Raw genomic sequence first — 19,509 nt, 5'->3', positions numbered from 1 at the left:
TGACATTTGAGTAAAATTCATTGTCATGTTCAAGAAACCAGTTGGAGAATATTTGAGCTTTGTGACACGGTGAGTTATCCTGCTGGAAGTAGCCATCAGAAGATTGGTACACTGTTGTCATAAAGGCATGGACATGGTCAGCACAACCCGGTATCACGGCAAGACGTGAACATGTGACGATTTACCATGATGGGAGACGTGAAGCTGTCACGATTTCGTCCCTTCAAACGTGACAATTACACAGTATTGTTAACGTGGCCCAACCAGTGGAGATATAACCGGAAATGCCAAGCAAATGCTACCCCGACGGTCGGTTGTTATTATTATCAATATTAATATAATAATGATTTCATTTGTAATAGTCACACTCAATTTCGCCAATTTTCTGTTGCCCCAGCTGGTCGGCACCTCTTTTAGCAGATACAAAGGCTACATTCATTTATTAAATCGATGTGTGTGGATGTGGAATTAACGGACGTGACGTTGCACGATTGCGTTACCAGGCAACAGCTTCGGTTCATGTTAATTTATAAACTCTTCAACTCGAACCGTAGTTATATTTTAAAACATTTTAGAAAGCCTCACGAAATATTTTAATGTACATTTTAATTTAAATGTGAAGGAATGTGTGTATAACAAAATACATCCGTCAAAAACAATACCGGAAACAGACGTAGGCAAGATCCTCGGTTAAGGCTAGAAAGGATCCTTCTATTGTAAATATGACGTCACGTTCTCGTTGTAACTCTCGTTGTAATCGGAGCGGCTCGGAAACACATCTACAGCAGTAACATGATGCAACATACACATTAATGCAGCAGCAATATTAATAGAGAAACATCAGACATAATAGTAAAACACTGCAAGGGAACATTTTATTGCACCAGGAGCTATCTTGGGACTTTTACTGCGACAACGTTGACTTGCCTGTGAATAAAAAATAAACCATAGTGTTGGTGATCTACAGTGTTGTCATTCTTCTTTGAACACCAGCAAGACCGCTTTTCAACGATCACACTCCCTGTCATTGACATAATTAATAGACAGTTTAGCTTCTCACCATCATTTGCTGTGGCCAACTGATGTTAACGATCCTAACTGAAAGGCTGCCTGCCAAACGTAAACATTCAGCCACGTGACATTCAGCCGAACTCTCGCGAGAGTTTTACACAAGACGGATCCTTTCTAGCCATAACCAAGATCCTCAGCTCGGTGATTCATGGTTTAGCCGCAATGCACGTTGGGAAATGGTGTTTATGCGATGTGAAATCCGAAAACATTTTTAAAAAATAAAATAATACTTTATTCCGAGTTTGCTTGCTTTTCTCTTTGGAGCTAATCACATAACGGCATTGTAATACATGGTTCGGCTGCATTACATATTACATATCTGCCGTAGTTATCTATTTATAGAGCCCTGATGAGAAGACTTCTATACAAACAAGAAGAACTGCCGCCAAAACTGAAAATGTGACGTGGATCACAAATATATCAGCCATTTAACATCTTAGATTTATTTTCACACAATATGTCTCCTTGCAATATCAACAGTAATTCGGCTGACTTTTATATTTGATCCAATTGGTAGATAGGCAGTATTTACACCATAACGGTGCACAGCTGATAGACGGGCACCTAGTGGTTAAAGCACGTTATTGAATTTTATTATTATTATTAACTAACAGAATAAGAGACCTGACAGGTGATGGTCAGACGTTGACCTGGCTGCACAGTCACAGAGGCTGGCTGTGTCAACTGTTCACACTTCACACCTGTACAAATACAAAAAAAAGTTATATGACAGATTATCCTGTTAAACAGCAGTATAATAAGTGTTGACTCACTTCCAGCTGCCAGCAGCAGCAGCAGCAGCAGCAGAGAGAACATGATGATGATGACTCTCATTTAATTTAATTTCAAACCTTTATTTATACAGGTGTATCCCATTGAGATCATTGATCTCTTTTTCAAGGGAGACCTGCTCAAGTAGGTTCCACATGAAACATAAAAACATAAACAGAACAACAAAAGGACATCATACAGCACCATTTACATAACTATCCACATAAACAGGTACCAATAGCTTCCGATTGAGTAGCATCCAACCGAGCTTTAAAAACATTTAGTGGCACCAGATTGCTCAGTTTCCATTTAATTTGCAGACTATTCCAAGACAGAGGAGCTGCGCATCTAAAAGCTGTCTTCCCTAAGACAGTCCTAGCAGTTGGCACATTTAATAAAACCACAGCATTCGATCTCAGGCAGTAGCCACTTACAATTTTCCATGAGATCAGGGAGCAGATATAAGATGGAAGTTTCCCTAACATGGCTTTGTATATAAAAATGTACCAGTGACTGAGCCTCCGTACAGTTAGTGAAAGCAAACCAGCCCTTGCATACAGGGTACAGTGATGGGTTAATGCTTTACAGTTTGTCACAAATCTCAGTGCACTGTGATACGCAGCATCTAACTTGACCAGGCAATTGGCAGGTGCATTCATATAGATCAAATCACCATAGTCCAGCACAGGTCAAAAGGTCACAGTGACTAGCCTTTTCCTGGCCTCAAGCAGAGAAACAGGACTTGTTCCTGTAGAAGAAACCTAGGCTAACCCTCAGCTTTTTAAGCAGGTTATTGGCATGAAGTTTAGAAATGTGAGACAATCATCAAGCCAGATACCAAGGACTCTGAGAAGACGTGAGCTCCTGATCCCCTTTAATCTCCACTGACAGTCTCTTGTGAAGGCCTTATAACTGTATCACAATGGATATTACTGAGTTTGCATAGAACCAAACGTGTTCACGTGTGAATGTGAACATTAATAGAATATCACCTCCCATCTTCAGAGCAATCCGACTATTATAACATTAGCGTTAAGAAAGCTTAATTAAATATCTGCCACAACATAAGTAACTGGATCAAAGTAACAGTACAGTCCGCGGCATCACATCATAATGTATCATATATCTCCTTATCTGAGTCAGCTGAGCCGTATCTGGCCGTGCAACACTTACAGTGTCACATACTGTATGCAGAAGTATTATTTTAAGCAACACATTACGAAACACTCGAGTCAAATGTAATTAAAGTCAGATCGTGTCTTAGACGGGGCATATCATAAACCTGTTAATGTACGCATTCAAACACTTTTTCTTTTACCAGCTGTGTTCACCTTGCAGGTGCAGCTATGTGGCTTTTATCCTGGATAAAGTGTTTAAGTCATGGATGTTTAAAGTCTTCATATTTGTCTTATTATATAGTTGACTTTTCATTCAGGAAGTATACGCGCTGCGCTGTCAGTACGCTTCTCCATGTTTGTGATTGGTCGAATGCTCCAAATACTACCCCTTTTATGTGAACGCGTACCTAACTAGATAGGACACGGCTGGCTTGAGCGATCCACTTGATAACCCGTGTCGTAGTGCCGTTTAGCGAGAGGGCGTATGTTTTGGATTAGGCCAACCGGCTAACTCAAACATATCCAGGTTAGGTTGAACCAGTTTCGTGGTATACCCCCCAGGTCTTGTCCTGACTGAGCACAGGCACCTGTAGCCTTGGCTACTGTGCTCTCAGTGTTTTGTCTCCCTTTTCCTGCCTATTGGCGTCAGCTGATAGAGGTGTTGGTTTTATCTTGTTATGCACAATGTTGATTTTTCTCTCAGAACTAGCTAAATATGGGTCTGGGGTAGAGATCTTCAGAATTGGTTTGGCATCTTTTGTGTCAATTCGTGGCACACAACATGTCTTGTGAATAAACCATCAGTTTGCCATCAAAGTTCCTGCTCTCCTCGTGTCTCTCTGACTCCTGTTTCCATTGCTTCAGAAGTTTCCATCGCATATGAAAGATTTTTACATGTTTGTAAATTATTTTGGTTTCAGTGTGTGTGTTTCACATGGGTGAACAGTATATTTATATGTTATGGAATGAAATACAATGTCAGATTAGGGGAAAGTTAGGGGAGTGCATGTTAATGTGTCTGGAGGTGGCGTGTTCCAAAAGTGTTTGGGTTTGTCTGCCGTGTGTGGGCTGCGTTCCATTTCAAATTGCCGCCTGTACAATGTATGCACCAGTCTGTGATATGCCGATGTGCAGGCCCGCCCCTCCATACACGCCGATCACACAGACTGCGTCTGCCTCTCGCCCTCATCTTGTGGAGGGAGCCTCATCTGATGCGCAAATGCGGCGCAATTGAGCGCGCCACAGTTTCTGCTGCGAGGCTCCACTAGCTGTAATCGGCTTGGTGTGTCCAGGGTTTACACACCACCCCCCCGTCGATGCTCGCGAGGGCCTCATCACATCACAGCCCTGCCGATGTGATATAATGTATAAGACCTTTTTCCTCATGGGTGTCATTCACAACAGACCAATCATGACAGTTTTACTCAGGAAGATTTTTTTTTGAAAAAGAGCAGCATAGACAGGTATTTTCTGTGTTAGAGTTTTACTCGCTACAGGGTGTACTTTGAGGGTTTGTGACTCTGCAGACCGTTTACATGCAGGAAAAGCTTCATAACACACAAGGGGACGGGTAATAACCAGAAAAGCATGACATGGGCCCTTTAACTGACAAAACAAGACATAACGACATATTTTTACTACTTGGTAAACAGTGATTCACATTTTTTTACATTTAAAACCAGATAACTGAGCAACTAATTTACAAAAAATGTTAACAGATACATTGCTGAAATATAGCATGCAGATTTGTATACTTTACCATTAATAAGGCTTTCGTAAATCCTCTTTATGGTAACAAGTGCATTGTTACCATCTTCTGTCTCGATTTGCCATGGACAGATGCAATCGGCAAAAACCATTTGTGCCTCTCTTGGCAAGAAGGAGGATGGGACGCCGATCTAACATTTTCCATTTGTGGAGCTGGAACACAATGGACACAAAAAAACAAGAAATATTATGTACACAACAGCTCTAAACATCATCACACACCTAAAGCCATTATAACTCCATTTATTTTGCATAAGTGAAAAATGCACTGAGGTGATACGTGTGCACATTGAGGAAGGCACCCCACAATTAACCAGGTGTGATTTTAGACCCCTTTTAGGTGAGCCCCTAAAAAAGAACTGTAAAAAAAAAAGAAGTTTATCGAGCTCGGGTTCACTTTGAGTTTTTTTTACATGGGCATAGTTCTTTTTATATGGGTTAGGGATGCCAGCGATTATTCTATTTTTCAAATATTCTTTATAGTCTCCATAATCGAAAATTATTTTTAAAATTCGATTTTATTTATATATATTTGTATTATTATTTATGTTTTTCTTTTTTTTCCTGGCTTAGTTTCAATTCGGCGGCGAATAATCGATTAATATTCGCCAGGGCTGTCCGATTTTGATCATGGTCAGTTTCTGGCATCCCTAATATGGGTCCATTTAACTCTCACATTCAGATATCTGAATAAGCTACATTTAGCTTTGAAACATGTCAGCAAGCTATAACCTATACCATTTCAGGTTCAAAGTTCTGCATTAACAGCACTTCAGATGTAAAGCTGGTGTTACAGGGGAATTTTTAAATGACTGTTCGAACACGGCTCAAAGTCAGAGACTCTGGTAAGCTTAATGAAAGTGCTTTTAAGGGCCTCTTTATTAATACTAACTCTTTCCAGGTCTTGATTGTCTTTCAAGCACTATATTAATATGGGCTGGTTTTGATTCTGTGACATTCTTGGTTTTACCATTTATTCAAAAATGTATATGATATTTCATTTATTTTACTTTTGGAAACCATAGTCATATAATTATGTGTTTTCCATACTATGAAGTTCCAAAATAAAATATAAAACACCAAAATGCAGGTTTTTTTGTAAGATATAATTAGAAAAACATGTACATTGAAGCTCTGATTCTAGGAATTACCACTGGCCTGAACTATGTTACTTCTGGTTAAGAAATAATGTTTTACTAAAACTGGGTACCTGCAAGTACAAACACTATCTAACATCAGTTCGAAAAAATGTGTTATGCCTTTACAGATTTAAATACAACGGTGACAACAATTTTGCTTAACACATTACATGAAGTGCATTAGGCATGGGCGGTATAATCTTTTTCATACCGTCATACCTTGCTGACATCATACCGTGGTATACGGTATATGACGGTATCAGTCCCAATTTAAGGGGTAATTTCTCCCCAAAACATTTTTTTTACTCACTATATCAACAGCCCCACCAAAAATATTTTCCACCAGCCGCCACTGACGGTATGACTTGGGTCGACTTGAGTGAGGTGGCGTTCGGCGGCAAATAGATGTTTCGAACGGTATATTATATGTTCGGTGTAAAATGCAGCCCGAGCCGGTAGACGCTCGCAAAGTGCCGCGACGTGCGCGCAAGTGCAAAACAAGGGCTGCATACATGACACATTGTGCAAATGGCACATTTTGAGATCGAATACAGGACGCGTTTGTAGATGTCCGACGTTGTTTCCATAGTGAGCTAAGTTAACAATATATCATCATACATAAACATTTTCCGGGAGTAAATACTTGACTTATTGAATAAAGTTTGCTATATTCACGAACTAGTTTGGCAATATTATTCCGTGCATGTGTTAAAAACCTTATTTCCATTTGATTCATTGGATTACTCGCGTGAATGTTTAGCACGTAAATGCTTTCGTTTTTAAAACCGTCCGACCTCGACTACAAAACCATCAACCAGTTGCATAGGATTAAAAAATGTCAACACTCACTCACCCCGTCTTAAACATTCCCAAAGAAGTGCCTCTGTCTCTCGTTGTGCTGGATGAAGTCACTGGCGACGAGTAAACCCAAAATAGTCCCAAACAGGCGCAGAGGCAGTTTTCTTTTTTACTAGTTGTCCGAGTTCGGGGCCGGCAAATGCTGCCGCCATCTTGCTCAGCTCAGCTCTGTGCTGAGCTCTGAGAGCGGGAAAGACAGACTGCCCTCCCCTGCCCTCTGCTGGCGCGTGCTGTGCATTACAATCAATGTCGTCCCTGTCAAAACTCCGTGTCAGTGTAATAGAATGAAACGCATCTGTGATTTGGCGCACAGTCTGTGAAGTCACGGTATTGAAAATCATACCGACGGTATTTCGAAATACCCTGGTATACCGTAATACCGCCCAAGCCTAAAGTGCAGTAATCGTGCACTAGTCTACTTCTCACATAAATTTAATTAAGAAATTAGGATTATTTTTAAAAAGTAAATGAGGGCGACTGTTGGAAAGTATAAATCAATTAAGTAATTTAACTATTTGTATAAAAAGATTAAGATCAGGGATTATTTACACACTTTTTTATGATAACTGACATCTGCAAGAGAAAAAAGCTTACCAGTAAATGTGTCGAGTCATACACTTTGTTGACACTGTGGTTTTTCTTTTGCGTGGCCTTCCACTCCTGTGCAACCTTTTCTTTTTGCTTGGAGAGTTTCTCTTTGTAGGGTTGGATGGCACCACATTGTTTGCATTTTTTACTTGCTACTCCTATGCTTTCCCTGCATGTCTGGCACACTTTTTGAGTAGGCATCTGTAACAGAAACACATATAATGTCAGGGAATACCAAAAATAAGAATACTATACTACAAATGTTTACAGGATTCATGTATTTTATTATATCGTGAAAAATCTTGTTAAAACAATGAACTTATGTTTTTTTTATCTTTTAGATAGGATGAACAAAAATCACAAGAGTAAGGAAAACAATGTTATACAGAGTCAGTCACATGTTTAAAGTGACTGTTATGGACAACCCTAATCTGTCAATATCTGGTTGATCCAAAAGTTGATGCTCCATCATCACAGAAAATAATACTAAAATCATCATTACCAGGGGTGTATTGCTAATTCTATAAGTTCTGCATGTGTGCAGGCGCAGTTGTGGCTCGTTTTGAAGCTTATGTAACTACTGTCAATTAACACTCCAGCCAGAATCAGCAAAGAATGGTCATTTATTAAGTCTGCATTATTGAATAAATGTGTGATTCTTACATTAAATGCTGCACACAGCTGCGTGATAGTTAAGTGATCAGTGAAGGACCTTTATAAACTAACTCCCTCCTGCTGAGGTACAAAGGTTACTATATAAAAAGTGTGCACATTTATTTAGTATCCTATCCATGTGAATATGTTTTAAGTGGGGGTGGACCTCATGTCCTCTAGGGGGGTCCGGAGGCCCCCGGGAAGTTAAATGCATCAATCTTGTGCACTTTGAGGGCAAAATTAACTAAATCTATGGATACATCTGTCAACACCCATATGAAACTTAACTGTATACATTTCAATGATAAAAAAAAAAGATAAGAATAATACTTTTTTTAAATGTATCTTTGTGCATATTTAACTATTTACTGTTTTTTTTTTTTATGCATTTGTTGTATGTCCAATAGTATGAATTGTAAACATTTCGTCGATGTTTTAGATTCATTCGATTTTTTTTAGGGTGCTGTGTGACGTTGAACCTGCGACCTGCAACCTGTGACCTATGAACCTGTATTTGTATACTACCAAAGGAGCTATTGAACCTAAGAACTTGAATTTCCGACTCCTATTGTGGAACATTACACTAATATAAAAGTGTGCCTTGGAAATATGTGTTTCCATATATGGTGACCAAACTGTTTCAGACCCACTGAGATAACTTAGACTAAAGTTAACTGTGTAAACATTACATTAGGTACATTAGCCTCTTAGCCTATCCGTTATCATAGCTAGCTAGCACCAGATGCTAACAACCATCCCCGTTTTAGGTGCCGGAGCGGTGTTCCGGCAGTATTACACCCCTGGTCACTCTTCACTTAATAGATAAATAGTATTTAATATAGTTATAAAGAATGTGACGTGTGATAACATTTGGATCAACCGCATGAACCGATGGATCACATAACTTCCATGCTCACGTTAACGTTAGCTGATTCTACTTTTGGCTAATTTAGCTTTGCTATCATTATTCCTAGGTAAACATAGTAATCTTTGTCACTATGCTAGACGACAAAATAAAACAACATAATACATATCCCAAAATGAATATATTTTTGATATCTGACTACTCACGTTTATTAGCTTGTCTGGGAAATAAATGGATGTTGTCAGTGATGCAGTAACGACTCCAAAACCCCGGTGAGTTAGCATTTTACCACTTCCGGTTCCCTCGCCTCAGAACCAATGAGATTTCTCCATAGGATTTGGGAAAATAGCTTGAAATAAGGTCTGTGGTCGACACAAATTTAAGAGACGGATCACGTTTTGTTCTACGACAGACAGCCGTGATTTTTGAAGAGTGTACGTGTCTGAAAAACGATGGTTTTTAACAGAAGTTGTCGAGGACGTTGTACGTCATTACGCCGCCTCCCGTTGATTTAAAACGCGTTGATTGAAAACGCTGCTCTGGGTCGTATTAATGGGTCGGAAAACAAGGAAAACAATCGACCTATTTGGTCGTATTAGTTGGAGGACTTGTTGTTTTGTCCCGAATGACTAATGTGAGTTTCTTGTTTAATCTGATTTTGTGCAAAAACTAATAATCAACCAAAATCAATGTTGTTGCTAATCGTTGACATATCCAAGACTGTGATAAAAAAAAGCTGACCCCCCCAACATTTATTATATGGAAAATAACTGCCTTTTGTGCATGTTTTTCATAGAAAACGCAAATTCATGTTTTCAAACTGGCAGTTCAAGGGTTAAAATCCTGAACATAATTTAACATTTCGTATTTTTGATCAGGGCTGAAGTTGATTGAAAGATTTAACCCCAAAAAGTTTTTAAAAATATTAATCTGTTGTCATTTTAGAGCAGTTTTTGGAAGTGGACATTTTTGTCCCAAATGACTAATAGGTAACTTTTTGGTGCAATCTGATTTTTTGCAAAAACTGATAATGCAAAAAAATCAATTTTCCTGCTAATCTTTGAGATATCCAAGACTGTTATAAAAAAAAAAGAGCCAGTCACCAGATATGTATTTTTTGGAAAATAACTAATTTTCTCTGTTTTCATCATAAAAAAAAACAGCGGTTTCATGTTTTCAAAATGGCATTTAAAGGGTTCAAATCCTGAAAATGATTACATTTTTGGTATTTTCTATTAGGGCGGAAGTTGCTTTAAAGATTGAACCCAAAACAGTTGTGAAAAAAACCTTTTAATATTATGTTTTTATCAAAGTATTTTGCAGTGGACATTTTTGTCTCGAATAACTAATTTGCGTAGTCGATTTGTTACACAGTGAATTAAAGACCGATTTGAAAAATTTAAATTGGAATTCCGAAATAGATCGAGAAAATAGCCTTGTTACAAAAAATTAGGCAATTTTCACCAACACAACCAAAGTTATTGCAAAATTAAAAGTGAAAAATGACCCATATGGACAAAAACGTCCACAGTGATACCGGAGGGTTTTAATGGCTTATCAAGAACTCAAACACAACATCTTGGTGTCATTCTGCACCCTATAGGACTCATCATTGCACACTGTATAGCCTAACTGGATGGTCCTCACTCACTATGCGTAGGATGCAGCATTGGTTTTTATTAATGTATAAAGCCATTTTAGGAAATCTTCCACTCTACATACAGTATGTGCCAGATTTGCTCCAGTTTGTGAATTTTACAACCTCAGATCCAGTGCCTTGATGCGGTTCCAGGTTCCTGCTGTGCGGACTGAGGCTGGAAAAAGGAGTCTCTTTTATTATGGTCCTTGGTCTTGGAATGACCTTCAATCACGCCTCAAACTGACGGCACTTGTTTCTATAGCCTGTTTTAAATTGAAGTTGTCAGAAGTCCTTACCACTAGCTGCTCTTGCAGTAATAAGTAGTGCCTTTCTTACTGTCCTAATGTGCACAATGTAGTAACTGCTTTTTTTCGTCTTTTGTTTTCTTAGTTATGTTCTCTGTATTTTATATGTTTGTGTTATGTGTTATGTGTAACGTTGCTGCCTTCTTGGCCAGGTCAGCATTGTAAATGAGATTTTATCTCAATGCTTTTTATCTGGTTAAATAAAGGTTAAATAAAAAGAAAAATAAAAAAAATTCTGGACAGCTCTCTCATCTGCACCCCACATAAAAAACATCACCCGGACTGCATTCTTTGTACTGTCTTAAAACCTTTCTTTGGAATATGTTATGAATTGTAAGGTGTCCTTGGTGCTTTGAATGGCGCCCCTAAATATAATGAATTATCATTATTATTTATTATCTGAAACGATGTAATAACGTTTTCCAGTCACTTGCCCCATGCATTCAGCAGCAGCAGGCCATTCACTTTGATTTGATCCCGTTATGAAATGTCATCATTTCGACAATAAATAAATGCTACATTAACGTTATCTTGCACATTTTATCTAACCATCTCCGTTTCTAACTTTCAATATATTTTAAAAGAGATCTCTCTCTCTCATCTGCGTGCGGGGGCGGGGCCTCACAGACATGCTGCAGCGCTGTGCAGTCTGCACACAGTTCTGCCGGTAATGAATATTACATTTTGTGAGGAAACTTTTCCACCAATAATTCCAATAAGTATTCCAAAATGTATTTACTTCAGGTTTACGAAAGTAACTGTAATCAGATTACTAGTTTTTCAAATGTAACGCCAGCTGAATACAGTTAGCCTACTTGATTTTTGTATTCTGATTACGTAACGCCGTTACATGTATTCCGTTACAACCAAGCGGCAAACTCTGGGGAAGAGCCGGGATGCCAATATGGGAGTGGCACACACTGCAGTTCATATATTGGCCGATAGGCGATGGCTGCAGAAAGGAGCAATTTCCATAGACCCCCATGTTAAAATGCCCAATTTTACAGCAGAAAAAAACATGTTTCTACTCCTGGCTCCATACATTGTATTATAGATATAGTTAGATTCCACCTTCATGATTATGGATCTGTGAGTGAATTGTTTTCTAACACAACCCTTTTATTTATATTAGTTATTAAAGTGTTTTGCATAAATTAGGGCGTGGTCACATTGAGTGACGGCTCTGTCTAGTAACTGCTAGCTTCTTGTCTCTCTGCTCGCTGCTCCGTGAAGCTAGCTACAGGGACTCTGCCTGGTCAGTTCATCCAGGTAACACAACTTGAAGCTGGCCGTGGTTGTTTGTTCTTCATGCTTATATATCGGGCTATTGTGACTCGCTCTGCGGTTAAAACAGACGGTGCATGAATGCGGTTTTGCGGTAAGTGAAATTTGAGTGCTTTATTTATGTTTTAATGATTTTAATCTACGTAATGAATGGGCTTGGGTTGCAAGTGGTAGCTACATCGGTGCTAACGATGCTAATTGTAGCCTCCAAGTTAAAATCATAGACTGTATATATAAAGGTTAAAACAAAATAGAGAAGTGTTAAGCGTAAAGTGGGATAATACTGTTGAACAAACGGCTTCTGTTTGAGGTTGATAAAATAAGGTCATCCTTGTAACTTAGAGAGATATTTTATTATGTAGGTAGGAACTGTATGCATCACTAAGGTTAATTTAAATTGGCTATGCTCAAGTATGTAGATGTGTGTATATTACAATTATTAATGTCATATTTCAAGATGATTACTTAAATATTACATATGGTTGGTTGAGCTGGAGTTCATTATCGAGCTTACACCTTAACATCACAGTCATCTGAAGAACAAACCCAAACCTTGTTGTTTTTATGAATTGCATTACCAAATGGGTATAAAATAAACAGCAAGCATTGGTAACACACCTTCCAAAGTTACAGTAAAATAAAAAGGACCCTGACTCGGACAATACACAATCCAACATGTTCAACAGAAGATAATCAGTTATATTGTTTGTACACATGGTACTTTACATATATCTGTTTGTTTAAGGTGTCCAGGTGATGCAGACAGGCTGGACCAGAGAGTGAGAGACAGAACTGGACTCCTCACAGCAGTGAACTTCAGCTCAGGTACAAAGACTCTTTTTTTCATACTTTACTAAGACTCAAGAAAGATATTTGTTTAAATGAATGAAGTATTGACTTTAATACACTGATATACATTCAATTAAACAATACTAGATTCTACAGTTGCACTACGTTTTGATAACAGTTAAATATTATTTTGATAATAAAATATATTTCAATGTTGATGAACTTCATACTTTTCATTCATAATCTGATTGTCTTTGTAGCTCACTGTTGAAATAAAAAAAAAACATTACAATTAAAAAATAATTATATCTACAGCCCCTAAACACACCGCTTTCATAAATAAAACACTTGTTCTGCAATAATATGTTTTATGTTTCGTGTAATTTTTGTTAGGAAAGGACATGCCTGAAAGACACGAAATGTTCTCCTTCTCTGAGGGTCAAGAAGAACATCCAAGACGAAAATTAAAAGCTGATGCTATGAGATTGTAAGACCAGTACACTAAGCAACTACTTTTATTGTAAAAACAGTCAGCTGATCGAATGCACCTATTTCCACATCTACACTCCATCAGCTAATTATTTCTATTTGCCTCGCTTTATGAGCTTCACATCACTTGTGCCTTGTACCGCAGAGTTTGCAATGTCACAAATAAATAGGGCCAATCTTCAGTCAGATGTGAATGTGTAATCTAACATTTTCAGTAAGAATAATGGACAAAAGGAGTGCAAATACAATTTATTGAAATGTGAACCAAAACTTAATCAAACATGTTTTAAATAAAAAGCACATATGGACAGAAGGTGTAAAACTATTAAATGTATAAGTAAACACATTTAGTCAAATAACGTGACAGACTAGGGCTGTGCAGTTGGTATCAGCTTTGCCCAGCATGGGCTCCTCCATCAGGCCTGGTCCTCCTCGCAGAGGAAAGACCCTCAGTCCTCTCCAAACCAACAGACAGGACGTCCATCACATGGAGGTTTCTCCCTGAAGTCTCTGCAGCTTTCTGGACACCACGCTGTCTCAATCCGTCCACACTGAATATGAGAGGGGGAAAATGAAAATAACAAATGCTTTAGACAATAAGAAATATAAAGTTGACTGTTGAGTTGCTACATTTTTTTAGATTATCAATACTATTACTCTATAACTAATATATCAGGTTAAGAGGCTAATTCAAATAACGCTTGGCCTTTACATACATGCTGTCTTTTGAATTGTTTGTCAAAAGTCAGGTTATTATGCTGTTTGGAGGAGGCCTCACAGGTAAGAGCAATAACTAGCTACCATCACATGTATTTTAGCTTGATTTAAATGTATTAAACGTATAGTTAAGTGATATCAAAATATAAATAACTAATGTCATGCAAACATATTAATATTTGCTTGATTCCAGTGTGGAATTTAGCACAATTTCATACAAACGTTAAGGGATTTTAAGATTCTGAAGTATTATGCTAAAAATTCAATAACTTAGATTATTATTTATAGTTTTGCTGAATAGTTTAATGTCCGCTTAGCTTAGAAACGTAAAATGCCACGGCAGTGTGCAGATGGGGAGCATGTTAGCTTAGCTTGGTAGCTTCAGTTAGCTCTGGAACTTTCAGTTCGGTGGCAGCAGGTCCCGCCTCGGCTCCGCCCCTTTGCCCTTATTTGGAGCAGGCGGGAGTTGAACTCTGACGTCACTGGCGAGCCGTTAGTGGCCGACTCTGCCTACTAAGGGCTTCTCGGCAACTCTGCAGAATCCTATCGGTGAGGTCACGGACCCTACGTCCATTTATATATACAGTCTATGGTTACAACCCAACCCTGCTTCTATGCTACTATCCCGCAGTTCCTGCCTCTCGCATGGACTACTGCATGGATGTATAATAAGAACTGGATACAGCGTGGGAGGCGGGGCCTCATTCATTCCTATGAGAGTTGCTCATTGGCGCATGACGATAAAATGGCCCAACTTTTGAGAGAGCGAAACGTCACAGATTACCCGGCATGCCTGAGAAGTACCCGTATGTGCGCTCATAGCGCATGCGCAACTTTAACCAAAATGCTCGTTCACATCAAGCAAGTCAGTGAAGGCAGAGGGTCTCGACGGACCAGACCCGGGCGACAGAAGCTGGCTTTGGGGACGTGGAACGTCACCTCTCTGGGGGGGAAGGAGTCTGAGCTTGTGCGGGAGGTGGAGCTTTACCAGTTGGATCTGGTTGGGCTCACCTCTACGCACAGCGTCGGCTCAGGAACCTTCTGGATAGGGGTTGGACTCTATTCTTCTCCGGAGTTGCTCAAGATGTGAGGCGCCGGGCGGGTGTGGGGATACTCACAAGTCCCCGGTTGGGTGCTTCGTTGTTGGAGTCTACCCCAGTGGACGAGAGGGTTGCCTCCCTACGCCTGCGGGTTATGGGGGGTAAAACTCTGACTGTTGTGTGTGCTTATGCACCCAACAGCAGTTCAGAGTATACGGCCTTCTTGGAGACCCTGGAAAGAGTCCTGTATGGGGCTCCTGAAAGGGACTCTTTAATCTTGCTGGGAGACTTCAACGCACATGTGGGCAATGACGGAGACACTTGGAGGGGAGTGATTGGGAGGAACGGCCCCCCTGATCTGAACCGAAGTGGTGGTTTGTTACTGGACTTCTGTGCTAGTCATGGATTGGCCATAACAAACACCATGTTCGAACATAAGGATGCTCATAAGTGTACGTGGTACCAGAGCACCCTAGGCAGAAGGTCCATGATCAATTTCGTTATCGTATCATCGGACCTGAGGCCGTATGTTTTGGACACTCGGGTAAAGAGAGGGGCGGAGATGTCAACTGATCACCATCTGGTGGTGAGTTGGGTCGAGTGGCGGGGGAAGCCTCTGGATAGACCTGGTAAGCCCAAACGTGTAGTTTGGGTGAACTGGGAACGTCTGGAGGAGGCCCAAGTTCAGGAGGCCTTCAACTCACACCTCCGGCGGAGCTTTTCGGGCATTCCTGTGGAGGTTGGGGACATTGAACCAGAGTGGTCGGTGTTCAAAGCCTCTATTGCCGAAGCCGCGGCGGGGAGCTGTGGTCTCAAGGTCCTAGGTGACTCAAGGGGCGGTAACCCTCGAACCTCCTAGTGGACACCGGTGGTCAGGGAAGCCGTCCGACTGAAGAAGGAGGCCTTCAGGGATTTGTTATCCCGGGGGACTCCCGAGGCAGTTGCAAGGTACCGACAGGCCCGAAGGGCAGCAGCCTCAGCCGTGGCCGAGGCAAAGCAGCGGGTGTAGGAGAAGTTTGGAGAAGACATGGAAAAAGACTTTCGGGCGGCACCAAAGTTGTTCTGGAAAACTGTCCGACACCTCAGGAAGGGGAAGCAGGGAACCATCCAAGCTGTGTACAGTAAGGATGGGACGTTGTTGACCTCAACTGATGGAGTGTTAGGGCGGTGGAAGGAGCACTTTGAGGAACTCCTGAACCCGACAACTCCGCCCTCTATGTTAGAGGCAGAGCTGGAGTATGACGGGGGATCGACACCAATCTCCCGGCGGGAGGTCACTGAGGTCGTCAAACAATTTCACAGTGGCAAAGCCCCGGGGGTGGATGAGATCCGCCCACAAATGCTGAAGGCTCTGGGTGTTGAGGGACTGTCATGGTTGACACGTCTCATCAACGTTGCGTGGAAGTCGGAAACAGTACCGAAGGAGTGGCAGACCGGGGTGGTGTTTCCCCTTTTTAAAAAGGGGGATCAGAGGGTGTGTGCCAATTACAGAGGCATCACACTTCTCAGCCCCCCCGGGAAAGTTTACTCTAAGGTACTCGAAAGGAGGGTCAGGCCGATTGTCGAACCTCAGATTGAGGAGGAACAATGCGGATTCCGTCCTGGTCGTGGAACGACGGATCAGCTTTTTACTCTCGCAAGGATCCTTGAGGGGGCCTGGGAGTACGCTTATCCAGTCTACATGTGTTTTGTAGACTTGGAGAAGGCGTATGACCGGGTTCCCAGGGAGTCACTGTGGGAGGTGCTGCGGGAGTATGGGGTGAGGGGGTCTCTACTCAGGGCCATCCAATCTCTGTACTCCCGAAGCGAGAGCTGTGTCCGGGTCTTCGGCAGTAAGTCGGACCCATTTCAGGTGAGGGTTGGCCTCCGCCAGGGCTGCGCGTTGTCACCAATCCTGTTTGTAATATACATGGATCAGATTTCGAGGCGTAGTCGTGGGGGAGGGGGTCTGCAGTTCGGTGGACTAAGGATTGCACCACTGCTTTTTGCAGATGATGTGGTTCTGATGGCTTCATCGGTCTGCGACCTTCAGCACTCACTGGATCGGTTCGCAACCGAGTGTGAAGCGGCTGGGATGAGGATCAGCACCTCCAAATCTGAGGCCATGGTTCTCAGCAGGAAACCGATGGACTGTCCACTCCAAATAGGGAAGGATCCTTACCCCAAGTGAAGGAGTTCAAGTATCTCGGGGTCTTGTTCTCGAGTGAGGAAACAATGGAGCGTGAGATGGGTCGGAGAATCGGAGCAGCGGGAGCGGTACTGCAGTCTCTTTACCGCACCGTTGTGACGAAAAGGGAGCTGAGTCAGAAGGCAAAACGCTCTGTCTACCGCGCCATTTTCGTTCCTACCCTCACCTATGGTCATGAAGGATGGGTCATGACCGAAAGAACGAGATCGCGGGTACAAGCGGCCGAGATGGGTTTTTCTCCGCAGGGTGGCTGGTGTCTCCCTTAGGGATAAGGTGAGAAGTTCGGTCATCCGGGAGGGACTCGGAGTTGAACCGCTCCTCCTTCGCGTCGAAAGGAGCCAGTTGAGGTGGTTCGGGCACCTAGTTAGGATGCCACCTGGGCGCCTCCCTAGGGAGGTGTTCCAGGCACGTCCAGCTGGGAAGAGACCAAAGGGTAGACCTAGAACCAGATGGAGGGATTATATCTCTTCGCTGGCCTGGGAGCGCCTTGGGATCCCCCAGTCAGAGCTGGTTGATGTGGCCGGGGAAAAGAAAGTTTGGGGCTCTCTGCTGGAACTGCTACCTCCGCGACCCGACCAAGGATAAGCGGGAGAAGATGGATGGATGGATGGACATCAAGCACGTCAATTTGTGTACACGTAACAGCACCGCACGTTCATGACAGCATGGTAATGGCTTGTTTTTATGATGGATTTGATATTAACGAGGCGGCAGTTAGCAGCTAGCGGCTAGCTAGTAATTATGCTAATGTGCACATAAATCGTTATATGTATATTAATATATACATATATATATATATATATATATATATTTATACAGTTCAATAAGCTTCTTAGTGCAATAAGAAGCTACAGGGACGTTAATCTAACGTCGGTAATATTAACTTTATTTAATACAACATTTACGGTACAAGATTTAATCATACAGCCCATGTAGTATAATATTTTACAAATGATGAATTACAGCAAACATGTGAAATATGTCCATTATTACAGCTCCGTGGGATGGCAGTGAGACGATATGGGTCCGTTGTTATTGTGCATCCATGGGAAAAAATAAACGCATGTAGTGCTGAACCTGCTGAACACGTAACATGAACGTGCCGGGCGGCGCAGTCCCGTGGGTTAGATGCACGTTCATAATGCAGAGGGATATAACTCTCAGAATAACGTTATTAGCAAATGTTTACAACTTGAGGAACTAATGTTTTTAATAAGGGCTATACAAGTGTTCATACTGGGTGGTTTATTTAGTTTAAAAAAAATTATCCAACGATTTACAGACCATTCTTTCCCCATGTAAGTCAATGGGAAAAAGTGTTTCCGGGCCCAGCAACCTAAAGGAAGTGTAGTACCGCCGTTTGGCCACAACGAATATTCTACTCAGAGTCTGGCGCACTTCCTGGGGGCTTGGGCTACTGCTGTGGAGCGCAAAAAGCAGATTCACAACGAAGGATCACTTCTTCTTCAAGGCAGGGAAGGTTTCGCAGTACGCAGTCTACTGTCCCGCAGCTGCTGCCTCTCTGTTGGACTCCGGTACTGCACCTTACTCACGAGACGTTGTAAAAACGTGGTGGGGGGCGAAAGCTGTACCCACTCCGCGAACGCCACAGTCACCCCCGTCGTGCGGGCCGGATGAGAATGTCTGGCGGGCCGGATGTGGGCCGCGGGCCGCCAGTTGGTGGTCACTGGCCTACAGGCTCTCTCTCATCATTATCATAGCAGTATTCTGTTTTCCAAGGTGTGTTCACTGTTCTCCCAGCTTCCTCCTATTGTGCTGTGGTTTGTTTGAAAGAAGACAACATATGTACTTTAGTATTGCGTCCCAAAACCATCCATATGGGTAAATTATGATTGTATGCCCCATCATGCAGGACACCACCCGTCTCTGATCTTTAATTGTTATATACAGTACTTTCAGTGCACAGGTTATACTAGTACAACTTTTTTTTGTTATGGTCAAGGACATTTATTTCCCAAATACATGCAGAAATTAAAGAATAATACTTCAAGGGTGAGGTTTATCAAACAACAAGTCCTCCAACTCATACGACCAAATGGGCCGATTGTTCATGCCCTTATTACGACCAAATATGTTGTTTGTTCAAGCGCTTAATAACTCCTATAATTACGTTTTAAAGCTTTTGCCCACTAGTGCTCCGAGTGGTCGTTTATTCACAAATAACCCTCTCTGTAAAATCCTAAATTGTAGGATAGTTTGGCCATTA

The 19,509-nt window shown here is 41.5% G+C and overlaps 1 long non-coding RNA gene across 1 annotated transcript; it reads right to left on the bottom strand.

Moving 5' to 3' along the window:
• Positions 1 to 4,402: 4,402 nt before the first annotated feature.
• LOC307023389 lies at positions 4,403 to 9,382 on the bottom strand. Its single transcript, XR_013803693.1, has 3 exons — positions 9,038 to 9,382; positions 7,319 to 7,513; positions 4,403 to 4,880 (listed from the first exon to the last, which is right to left on the bottom strand). It is a non-coding gene; the product is annotated as an uncharacterized lncRNA (long non-coding RNA).
• Positions 9,383 to 19,509: the final 10,127 nt, after the last annotated feature.

This window comes from Notothenia rossii (assembly GCF_949606895.1).
Source record: "Notothenia rossii genome assembly, chromosome: 10".
Taxonomy (NCBI): domain Eukaryota; kingdom Metazoa; phylum Chordata; class Actinopteri; order Perciformes; family Nototheniidae; genus Notothenia; species Notothenia rossii.
The sequence above is the reverse complement of the archived record's forward strand: the minus strand, read 5'-3'. Positions and strand labels throughout refer to the sequence as shown.